Here is a 12,653-nt window from a genome sequence, read left to right on the forward strand (position 1 = left end):
AACCCCACAATTAATGGACAGCTATTGAAGCAGTGAGCTCATATATGTTTATATTCACTTGCTTTGATATTAAGCTAATTGGCTTTCTTTGATGTTGTCCTTATCTGTGGGCTTGGGGTGCTGGGCTCTGAGCCCAGAAAGAGGAGCTATCTGTAAGATTTGGGTCAGGCATAGGCAAACTCCGGCCCTCCAGATGTTTTCGAGTACAATCCCCATCATCCCTGACCACTGGTCCTGTTAGCTAGGGATGATGGGAGTTGTAGTCCCAGAACAGCTGGGAGGGCCAAGTTTGGCCATCACTGACATATGTCATCTTGTGTGCCTTAGGATATAATGGCAACATAAATAAAACCCCAAAGTCTGGGCAAAATCTGGACAAATGGGAACGGATGGAAGGAGGGGATTGTTGGTTTGTTCCTGTTCTTGTTTTTATTATGTATTTTGTGTTTATTTTATTTAATTTTTTTATTTTGTGAGCCACTCTGAGATCTACAGATGAAGTGTAGTACACAAATTTTAACAATAACAATAGGCCTATCCTTCATTTACAAACCAGGATGCCTGCCCTTTGTTCTGGGAGCCAATTAAGAACAATGTGAGTGTCTATTTGAGTGGCATGTGTCACAGACAAACTGTGCCACTGATACAGTTGGGAAACTTTGGACAGCAGAGGCCTAGATGAGCCAACAGCCTGACTTAGGATAAGGCAGCTAATAACCTTTCCCGTATTCTCTTTCTGGTCCGTAGAAACACACCACCAACCAGTACTTTTTGTCAGGCATTTCCATATTTTTCTCCACAGCCCTCCATCACGGGGGGGAAGAGAAATGGATGTAAATCAAGAGTCTGAAGGCCTAGGTGCCAATGGTGAAAGGGCAGGATTCGCGGTGCCCATCTCAGTGGCAGCCGCTCAAGACCTCTGGATCCTCAGCTATAACAAGCGCACAATAACAGCCATAATGAAACCACAGAAAGCTCCCGGCCAGACAGTGCTGTTATGCGAGAGGGATATAAATTGACAGGAAAACGACAGTGATCAATTGTCTAGTGACATACTGGGAGGAGGCTCTGGCTGGAGCTGGCAGCCGTCCAGTAGTATTCAACATTTTAATTAGATATTTGAAGGGCTGTGTGGTAAATACACTAGCTGGATTCATGAATGGTTTGAAACTGAGGAGGGAGATGGTAAAGACTGTGGACAGGGATCATAAAATAAAAAATAAAAGGAGGCCTGACCTCAATAACATGGAGAAGCAGGCTGAATTTCTGGCCTGGTGCCACACAAAAGCTTATACTCAGCAGGCTTCAGAGAAGCCTTTCTAGTGCATTAAAAAAAAAAAAAAACTTTTAATGGATTTGAATTCTACCAGTCTTAAAGGATTTAGGCTAGAAAGCACAGAGCATCTGCTTGTCTCTGGGACAAATCCCCTGCCAACGTACAAAGTTCAGCTTCAAGCAGGGGGAAACAATATTTCGGGCGGTGTGGGTTAGGAGAAATTGGAGAAGTGGAACTTAATTGAACCCATGGCCATGTACCTTTTTCTTGGCCAATCTTGTAACCAGCCAGCCCTCCCTGCAGAATTTTCACTGCCAGTGAAAAAGACCCTGGAAAGTGAAGGAAGGCAGTCCACCTGCTGCTGCTGCTGCTGCTTGGAGTGGAAACTTTTATACAAGGAAGGAAATCAGAGAGGGGAACGAAGGCTGGCATTATGAGCCACGGCTGTACAGTATAAAAATCAAAGGCGTACATCTCAGGCCCAGCAATTGTCAAGCAAAAGGTTGCATTGGAGAACAGGTGGCATATAATATCAATCGCATACAATAACCACACACTTTTCTCCCCCCCTCCAAGGAACTTGGGGCAGCATACATACTTATTCCCCCTCCTTTATCCACAAAGCACAGCCTGTGTTCAGACATTAAAGGTAAAGGTAAAGGGACCCCTGACCATTAGGTCCAGTCGTGGCTGAGTCTGGGGTTGTGGTGCTCATCTCGCTTTATTGGTCGAGGGAGCCGGCGTACAGCTTCCGGGTCATGTGGCCAGCATGACTAAGCTGCTTCTGGCGAACCAGAGCAGCACACAGAAACGCCGTTTACCTTCCCGCCAGAGCGGTACCTATTTATCTACTTGCACTCTGACATGCTTTTGAACGGCTAGGTTGGCAGGAGCAGGGACCGAGCAACGGGAGCTCATTCTGTCGCGGGGATTCGAACTGCCAACCTTCTGATCAGCAAATCCTAGGCTCTGTGGTTTAACCCACAGTGCCACCCACGTCCCTCATATTCAGACATTACGCTAAGCCATAGTTTAGGTTAGCCTTGTGTTCACACCCTCCTTCTTCCCAAGTCCAGAGCAGGCATCCCCAAACTTGGCCCTCCAGCTGTTTTGGGACTACAAGGGTCCTGTTAGCTAAGGATGATGGGAGTTGCAGTCCCAAAACAGCTGGAGGGCCACGTTTGGGGGTGCCTGGTCCAGAGCCATGGTTTCAATGTAGCTTTAAAAAAAAGTGGCTCCCCATGCACAACAAACGGCGATGTCATTACTTTGGCACACAGTGCCTTAAACTATGGAACTCTCTTCCAAAAGACAGCTACAAAGCTGGACAGCCGCTACAAGGGAACTAGACAAATTCATGGAGGATAAGGGTCTCAATGGCTGCAAGCCACGGTGGCTTTGCTACACCTCCTGAGTCGGAGGCAGCAGGCTAGTTGCTAGGAATTGCAAACAGGGAGGGTGCTGCTGAATTTAGGCCCTGCTGGCTGGCTGGCTTCCCATAGGCATCGAGTTGGTTCACTGGGCTAGATGATGAGCCTTTGGTCGGATCCAGCAGGCCTCTCCTTATGTTTATTTTTTGCGCAGCCAACTCCTCCAACCACAAAGGTCCCTTCATCTGGACTTGAACTCTCTGCCACCCCACGCTTTGCAACCACACATGCCTTGGGGATATAATGACAGTTTGCTGCAATTCTGCCACCGCCACCTCTGCACTGAATTCTGTGCTAAAACAAGAGCTGCGCGGAGCTCTGGCAGGGCAGGGCAAAAGAAAAGGAAAAACAACAACAAACCGAAATGAAGAACTGCCTAATTTAGCAGGGTTATAGTCCCGCAACAAATGCAAACGGCTGAGAGTTTCTTCTTCTAACCCTCTCATCAAACTGCTTTTTACTGGGGTGTTTTGCTTTTGGTCTTTGGGCTTTTGATGTACTAATTAGCCCACCCAACCTGGGACAGCCCTTCTTCTTCTTCTTCTTCTTCTTCTTCTTCTTCTTCTTCTTCTTCTTCTTCTGTTTTTGCTCTGACCATTTTTGCCTTGAAGAGGAGCTGCAAGAGGCCTGACATTTTTGCCCTGTGCTTCCCTTTCCACCCATGTGGTCCACAGCAGACATGACAACATGGCATGGGGGAAAGGATGCAGCTCAGTGCTTGAGCATCTGTTTTGCACTCAAAGGTCCTGGGTTCCATTCCAGATAGGACTGGGAGAAACCTCTGCCTAAAACCCTGGAGACACGCTACCAGTTTTGCGTAAACAATATTGAGGTGGATGGAGTAATGGACGGGCTCAGTAGAAAGGCAGCTTCCTAGGTTCCTAACGCTGACCCAGCCAGAAAGCCTGCAAAGCTGGACCTGAGCACAACAGCACTCTGCCCACCTGTGAATCCCAGCACCTAGTATTCAGACTCCAAAGAGTGGAGACAGACCTCCACAACACTTGTATAAATCACATTCCAGAAATCGTTCACCATCACCATGGATGCCATTCTCTGGTGGAACAGTAGCTAAGTTCATTAACGGTTCTAAATACTGGAGTTGGGGAATGCTGGAGTTGAGGGCAGGAGTACAGGTGCTTGTAGTATAAACACCGACAACTGGGAAACGCTGGCCTGCAAGCGCACCAATTGGAGAACAGCCTTTGCCAAAGGGGTCATGGGCTTTGAAGACGCTCAAACGCAAGACGAAAGGGAGAAACATGCTAAGAGGAAGGCACGCTTGGCAAACCCTCACCGTGATCCACCAGGAAGCCAATGTCCCCACTGTGGAAGGACGCGTGGATCCAAAATTGGCCTCCACAGTCACTTACGGACTCATTGTTAAAACCGTGTTTATGGAAGACAATCTTACTCGGCTACAAGTGATCACCAAAGAAGAAGTAGTAGTACAGATAATGCCAAAACAACCAAACAACCATAGGAAACCATAGCCTAGAAAGGCCCACAAAGTCCAATTCCTTTCTTGCCTCTATGCTCTGGAATACCCAGTCTGATCATCTGAATAAAGGGGGAACTTAAGGCACGGTTCTGCAATGAGTTTGTGGGCTCTCTTTCATCATGTGAAACGAGAGAGGGCGGACTTCTTGTGGGATCTACTTTGTTGTTGTTTTCTACCAGAATGCCAAGATCCACCAACTGGTGCCAAAGACAACAAGGTACAATTAAGGAATTCTGAGCCCGAGGAATTGTTTCAAGTACCCAAACCCCAGCTGCACTCACAGTCCTTCCACAAAAATAAAAGCACACCCGTTTTCCCACCCCCAATCACCAGCTTATTTAGGGGGGCTCTTTTGTTGCTGCTACTGTTGAACAAATGGGCATAAGAAATCCTTGCCAATGTACTTAAGATACTGATCTACCTTCTATTCACCCCTAAAGCAGGTAGCTAGAGGTGAATAGAAGACTGGGAAAGGTGAGGCTTAAACCCTAGCAGAAGTATGCTCAAAAATTATCACCACCTTCCTCTGAACCTGCAGCTGATCTTTAAAAGATACAGGGATACATCCTGTATCCTGCAAAAGTGTGAATAGTTAGACAACAGAAAAAAAAATTAAAACAACACTGCTACCTCATCTCATCCTCTTCTGTATTGCAGACTAAACAGTCTTGATATTTTACTTCCCCTTTATACAGACACCCACTCAGAAGCTTTTCACCAAAGTTTCCAGGCCTCTCTTTTATCTAAGCTCAGCTGTCTGACCAAGAGCCCAGTCATAGCAGAGGGTAATAGCTGGAGGCAGCCTGACTAAGGTGGACACATGGGAACAGGTGCTCCTGCACCTTTAATAGCTGGGTCCCTGCGTTTAATGTATGACAAGCTGAAATTCCCATTTCCATGCAACAAAAAAAGGTGCAGCAGCCCTCTCCTGTTTTGAACCCGGGCCTCCTAATCTTGTCCTAGACTAAGGAGACAAAGTCATGCACTTCACTTCACTTGACATGTGTGGGCCTTAGGTATGTCCCTCTCCCATTGCTGCCCCAAAACTAACAGCACAAATTACTATCAATTATTATCATTTAATGTATTTGCATCCTGCCTTTTTTCGAAGACGAGGTTCAATTTGTGATATTCAAAAAGAATGAAACACGAGGCAAAAGGAGTAGACTAAATTGGCATTCAAAGCAATTGCTATCACCTATTAGGGTTCACAGGGAAGTGGGTTAAACCACAGAGCTTAGGGCTTGCCGATCGGAAGATCGGCAGTTCGAATCCCTGCAACAGGGTGAGCTCCCATTGCTCGGTCCCTGCTCCTGCCAACCTAGCAGTTCGAAAGCACACAGTGCAAGTAGATAAACAGGTACCGCTCCGGCGGGAAGGTAAACAGCGTTTCTGTGCGCTGCTCTGGTTTGCCAGAAGCAGCTTAGTCATTCTGGCCACATGACCTGGAAGCTGTACGCCGGCTCCCTCGGCCAGTAAAGCAAGATGAGCGCCGCAACCCTAGAGTCATCTGCAACTGGACCTAACGGTCAGGGGTCCCTTTACCTTTACCTATTAGGGTTCACACCCAGCACGATTCAAAGCATATCTACTCAGAAGTAAGCTCCCCTGGCTTTAGTGGGACTTAAAGAGTGTAAGCCTATACATGTTTACACAGAAGTAAGTTCCTGCATGCTCAGCGGGTCTTTGTCCCAGGTAAGTGCTGTGTGGTCCAGAAGCTTTAATCCAAATGGCTGAGGGTCTTGGTAGACTACTTAACAATTTTTTCGCCTGTTGTAGCAACCTTAATTCCCTGTGCTAGATGCTGTATGATTTGTAATTGCATTTGCATTGCTTTTTAATTTTTCCTATCGCCTTACAATTTGCATCCCACAGATCTGCGATACAATAAAACCCAAGGTAAAGAAAAAAAGAAGAAATAAAAATACTATTAAAAACCAACAAGAGCAGGCATGCCACAGACCACTTGAATGAAGCTCATGGTCCACATCTGGTCCACGGACCACTTTAGGAACCCCTGTTTTAACCTCTGGTAATTGTCTTTATTTCATTTATTGCACTTGCAGCTTTCTTGCATAAAATGCATTCAAGGATGCTGATAATAAAAATACAAAACATAGCATAGCCGACATCGGAACCCAGCAGGTTAAGAAATGAATAGTTCACATAGAGGCAATCGATTTCAGCCACGCTAAGCACTTACTTCCTGCCTGTCTCCCACACTGGCCCTCTCAGCAGCCCACAGGAAGCTTCCAGGTGGCTTTCCATCCAGGCTCCTGCCTCAGGTGTCTTTGGACCATAGCCCTGGGGCGGCTGAGCTCTGCCCTTATTCAGGCTGCCCAGCTGAGGACTCCAGAATGACACTTCCAACAAAAGTGGCAGCCTGCTGTGGGGTACGAGTCACGGCTATTAAGAGCCAGCTGCATCCTGCGCAGCTGCCAATCAGCTCTCCTTAAGGAAGTAGGAAGAGGCTGCTGGTCAGCAGTTGCTTCCGCTCTTGCCCCTGTTTCTTAAATTGCTCTTTTGTTTATCTTGGTCCGTGTTCATATCATACGTTTTAAGCACGGTGATGCCACTTCAAAGCGTCATGGCGTCCTCCAAGGAATTCTGGGAGCTGTAGTTTGCTAAGGGTGCTGAGAATTGTTAGGAGAGCCCTATTCCCCTTGCAGCAGGCATCCCCAAACTTCGCCCTCCAGCTGTTTTGGGACTACAATTCCCATCAACCCTGACCACAGGTTCTGTTAGCTAGGGATGATGGGAGTTGTAGTCCCAAAACATCTGGAGAGCCGACTTTGGGGTTGGCTGCCTTGCAGTGATGCAGTTCCCAGAGTTCCCTGGGAGGAAGAGCTGACAGTTAAATGCAGGCACCCCCAAACTCGGCCCTCCAGATGGTTTGGGACTACAACTCCCATCATCCCTAGCTAACAGGACCAGTGGTCAGGGATGATGGGAATTGTAGTCCCAAAACATCTGGAGGGCAGAGTTTGGGGGTGCCTGGTTAAATCACTCTGAGAATGTCTCCTAACTGTTGGCTTTTTGCAGTATAGTGACGCTGGAGAGAGCTTGCTGGGGAGATCATGCATTAAAAGGAAAGGACTCAAAAATAACTTAAAGGTTTTAATAAGAAAAACAAAAACTCCATTAACACTAAATATATTAACAAACAAACATGACCCAACCACCAACCCATCCCCCAGGGTAATGGGAGAGCTAGGTGCTGCTCCTTATATACTACACGCAGATGCTGACACACCTTAATCAAATACAACTCAGCAGCACCTGCTATGTTTCACAGCTGTAAAGCTGGGTCTCGTTAGTTTGCTCTGGCCCTTGCTCCGGCCCCTTAAAGACACACACATCGAGTGGAACAATGATGAACCTTTACATTTAAAGAAACCATTCAACATTTCCCCTGCGGTTCATCATTGTGGAACAAAAACATAAAGCATACTTTGTACATGTTTTTCATGTGTAACCTTTGGAAGTGCTTTAGTAAAAATGTCCGCAATTTGATTGTCACCTGGAACATATTTAAATATAACCATTTCATCAGCAATTAGTTTCTTTACAAATTCTAAACGTAATCTTAAGACTCTAGTGCGCTGCGTATTGGTCTCTGAACACAGGATAGCAAGTCCACTCTGGGAATCAAGGTAAACTTTTACTGGTAGTGTTACTTGCATCTGTAGGTCTGCAAATACTTGCAGATACCATTCTACATCACGAGTGGCCTGAACGCATGCACATAATTCACTCTCTGTTGTGGAGAGACAAATAATGGTTTGTGTCTGGGACTTCCATTCAAATGGACAACCGTTATAACAAAACACCATACCAGACACACCCCTGCAATTATTTTGTTCTACTGCATGAGATGCATCGCAGAAAATTTCAAAACCTTTATCAATACTGGGTGTAAACTGCAACCTATAATGTTTGGTATGTTTAAGGTACATTACCACTCTCTTAAGAGCAGAGAAACATTGTGTAGTGGGCTTTTCCACATTGTGATGCATCTTTTAACAAAAGCTTAACTGTTTCATATTTTACACTTGGTGAATAACACAAATCATAATCTTCGCCTGGAATTTGTTGAAAGCCCCTAGCAACTAGTCTTGCCTTGTACCTTACAACTTCATTTTTGTCATTCATTTTAACTCTATAAACCCATTTTGAATCAATAAGTCTCATATCTGGGGTTTGTGGTACAAGAGACCAAGCGTTATGCTCTTTTAAAGAAGCTATCTCAGAGTTCATAGCTTTATACCAATTTACAGCTTGGTGCTTAGGTAAATTCTGAACATCATTGTAGCTTTTTGGCTCAAAAACCACCTTATTGGCATACATAGTATTAAAATGTTCATCTGCGAAACGTTGTGGCTTCTGCCTCTTTCTATCTGAACGTCTCAGTCCGGAAGGAGAGTCAGACTCCTCAGACTTAATGGAACTGAGTGAACTACTAGTTTCAGGTTGTAAATTATCATTGTCAGACTGAAGAGGTGCCTGTAGGCTAAGCTCACGGTCAGAAAACTCAAGAGAATCTAACCTCCCCTCAGGTGCCTGTGACTTTAAATCAAACAAATTATCAGATTCAACAGGCTTTTTGTCTTCTTCCATTAATTCAGAAGCACCATTTTCTCCTGCTGCTGCTGCTGCTTCCTCTTCTTCCTCAGTATCATTTATACCATCAGTATCTTGGAAAACAGCAACCCCATTCCAATTTACAGTTTGTATCATGCTTCTGGTAATATGAAATTTGCCAGTTGCTGGTATGTAAATTCTGTACGCCCCCTGCTGGTAGCCCATTAATTTTCCCTGAACACTACGTTCACCCAATTTCTGCTTAGCAGGATAATGCATAATTACATCTGAACCCCAAATGCGTAGGTATTTCAGATTAGGGCGTTTTTTAAACAGCTTCTCATAGGGGGTGACATCTAAACCAGAATGATAACTGCGATTTCTAACATAACAAAAGGCATGGAGCGCTTCAGCCCAAAAGTCTTTGGGCAGATTAGCATCGTGCAGATAAGTTTTAACCCCTGCCTGCAGGTCACGCTGCACAACTTCAACAAGTCCATTTTGCCAGGGACTTCGGGGGCAAGATAACTCATGAGTAGTCCCCTGCGCTTCCAGGAATTTCTCAAAATCCTCAGAAACAAATTCCCCGCCCCGGTCAGAAAACAGGTTCTTAATTGGTTTGTTAAAGTGCGTTTTTACCCAGTTGCAAAAAACCTTGTACTTCTCAAATGCTTGGGACTTCTCGGCTATTGCATAAGTCCAACAATATCTACTATACTGGTCTATCAGGGTAAGCCAGTACTTCGAACCTCCTAATGATGGTGGGAGTGGCCCAACTAAATCACAATGTACACGCTCAAATGGCTCAGTTACTTTCCTATCTGAGCACCTACCCTTGCGTGCAACCTTAATCTTATTCTTGCAACAGGATAGACACTGCATAAAGAATTTACATGGTTTTAAGTTGAGGCCATTGACAATATTCTTTGTCTTAATTACATCAGCAAAATTCAGGTGTCCCAGAATTCTGTGCGCCACGTGGATACACCCAGAATGTGGTCTTACATTCCTCAACCCCTGGCTTGACTGTGCTGCTCTGCAATTTATATGCGATTGTGAGTAGTTGCGAAAATACAGTCTATATAAACCATCAGATTCCCGGGCATACAATAGACGTTTGTTCCCCTCGAAAAACTCACACATTGACTTTAAGAAACGCACAGTTATGCCTTGACGAGCAAAACACCTTACTGATAATAAATTGTCCATTGACGGGCAGTAAATACAGTTCGCTATTGTAATGTTTAAAGAGTCAAGTTTAACAGTACCCCTGCCAAGCGACTGCAAGACTTGTGAATTGGCTAAATGTACATTACCAATTTCCTCTTCAAAAGAAATAAACAAGCTTCGATTGTTGCAGACGTGCTGGGATGCACCTGAGTCGACAATAAAAGAATTCCACTTGGCACCTTTAATCCTTTTACGATCTGTAGTCCGAGCGTGAAAAGCTCGCGGCTCGTTTCTGTCTCTACTATACGATGCTGGCTGCTGGGCTGACGACCGTGATTGACAAACAGAAACAGGCTTGGGAGTACTTTGCTTTCTTTTGGATCTGCAGTCCCTTGCAAAATGTCCTTGCTTATTGCAGAACCAACAACGCTTTGCAGCTTTAAATGCAGTTGTATCACCACAGGTTTGCATATGGTGTTCCTCATTCTTTCTGGAAACAGGAGTGCTTATGGCACAAGCCTCCCTTCTATCCAACTCGCCCATTAATCTTGCCGTTACCCCTTCCACAGTTAATTGTGCTGGTGGAACGGCAGATATCTGGCTAGCTACCCCATCAAAGTCCTCATTAAGGGAACATAGAATGATAAAAACATACTGAATATCAGGTATCTCCATGTCCCTTCGAATTAACTCGCCGCGTATTGCCTCCAGACGTCTCAAGTGTGCTGCCAAATCTCCACCAGGCTGCAACTTCGTCTGGTACAACTGCTTGAAAAAGGTCAATGCAGACTCTGACTCTTTTCTAACATGCACTGCTGCAAGTCTGTCCCACATTTCTTTGGCAGTTTTCTTATTTCTTATATAGACTACTTGCTGGTCGCTGACTGCCAAATTAATTATCGCCCTGGCTTTTGCATCTCCTTTCGACCAAGCATTAGTTACAGGGTCAGGAGGGTCATCAGTTACATAGGTCCATACTTCTCTAGAGGTCAAAAGCGCCTCCACCCGAAAAGACCATAAACTATAGTTCTCATCTGTCAGCTGTGGGAAGACCAGAGCCTTCTCAGCTTCAGGAACCCGGTCAACCATTCTGGAACTCTTCCAGACCCACAAAAACTACGCTAACAGGAGAAGGAGTTTTTCAAACCTTTCTCAGAGTCCAAAAATATGCAGTCATCCACTCAGCAGCTGGGCCCATAACCAAAGATGTTGGCTTTTTGCAGTATAGTGACGCTGCAGAGAGCTTGCTGGGGAGATCATGCATTAAAAGGAAAGGACTCAAAAATAACTTAAAGGTTTTAATAAGAAAAACAAAAACTCCATTAACACTAAATATATTAACAAACAAACATGACCCAACCACCAACCCATCCCCCAGGGTAATGGGAGAGCTAGGTGCTGCTCCTTATATACTACACGCAGATGCTGACACACCTTAATCAAATACAACTCAGCAGCACCTGCTATGTTTCACAGCTGTAAAGCTGGGTCTCGTTAGTTTGCTCTGGCCCTTGCTCCGGCCCCTTAAAGACACACACATCGAGTGGAACAATGATGAACCTTTACATTTAAAGAAACCATTCAACACTAACAACCCTTAGCAGACTACAGTACTAGAAGGGTAGCCAGTGCAGACCTTTTATTAATGGCGTCACATATTGTTGACCAGATGCCCCCTTCAGCAGTCTGGCTATAGCACTGTGCACCAGCTGGAGCTTCCAAAACAGGCCCAAGGCCAGATCGACCGTATTTTCCACTCTATAAGACGCTAAAAAGTAGGGGGAAATTATGTGTGCATCTTATGGAGTGAATGCAGGCTGCGCAGCTATTGCTGAAGCCAGAAGAGCAAGAGGGATCGGTGCACAGCGATCCCTCTTGCTCTCCTGGCTTCAGGGATAGCCACGCAAAGCCTATTGAGCGCAGCGGGAGCGCTCCTGCCTCTTCACTCAAGAGGCTTTGTGTTGCCTTCTTGTTTCTTGTCTTCCTCGTCTAAAAACTAGGTGTGTCTTATGGTTGGGTGCGTATTGTAGAGCGAAAAATACGGTACATAGTGTGAAATGCAGTAATCCAGTTTTGAGGTTACCACCACATGAACTACGGCGGTCAGGCTATGTGCAGCTTCTCTTACTAACAGTACTTGTACAGAATGGTGGTATTAAAATGATCCTCCACACCATAGTTTAAAAGAATCAGGAGCAATTATCATGACCCACATGCCCCCTTCTCCCTCCCTCACATGCACAGCTTAATGTGTTACTTCCTGTTTAGCTCAAACTACCATGGTTTGATCAAAGCAAAGTTTGCAACATTCAAACACCACAGCAAACTATGGTTTGATCAAAACAAGAAAGCAGGGGGTACAGGCATGGAGTTCATTCTCAGTCATCCAAACCATGGTTTACAGGACAACCAGGAGGCAGCCACCAGAATTCCTTTTCTTTTGCTACCCAACAGCAGCACAACCATGTCACAAACAGAGTTCCAATACGGATGATGTCGCCATGAAGGGGACAGTAGAGTTCAAGGTACAACGAGGAGTGTGGGTGCCCGATTAGTCACCAAGAATTACGAGAGGGTGGTGATTTGTCCTCCAAAATGGCAGGAACTTTCTTCACCTGCAAAAACTCGACATGCGGCCATGCAATTTTTGCTCTCCTCTGCACAGTGGGCTGCATGCATGTTATACATCGCAGAA

At 45.4% G+C, this 12,653-nt stretch overlaps 1 protein-coding gene across 4 annotated transcripts in view; it reads right to left on the reverse strand.

Moving 5' to 3' along the window:
- Positions 1–12,653, reverse strand: part of PLXNB1 (plexin B1) — a 157,748-nt gene that overhangs the window by 110,184 nt on the left and 34,911 nt on the right. The gene's annotated exons all lie outside the window — the stretch shown is intronic.

The sequence above is a fragment of the Podarcis liolepis genome (assembly GCF_965112155.1).
Source record: "Podarcis liolepis genome assembly, chromosome: 2".
Taxonomy (NCBI): Eukaryota; Metazoa; Chordata; class Lepidosauria; order Squamata; family Lacertidae; genus Podarcis; species Podarcis liolepis.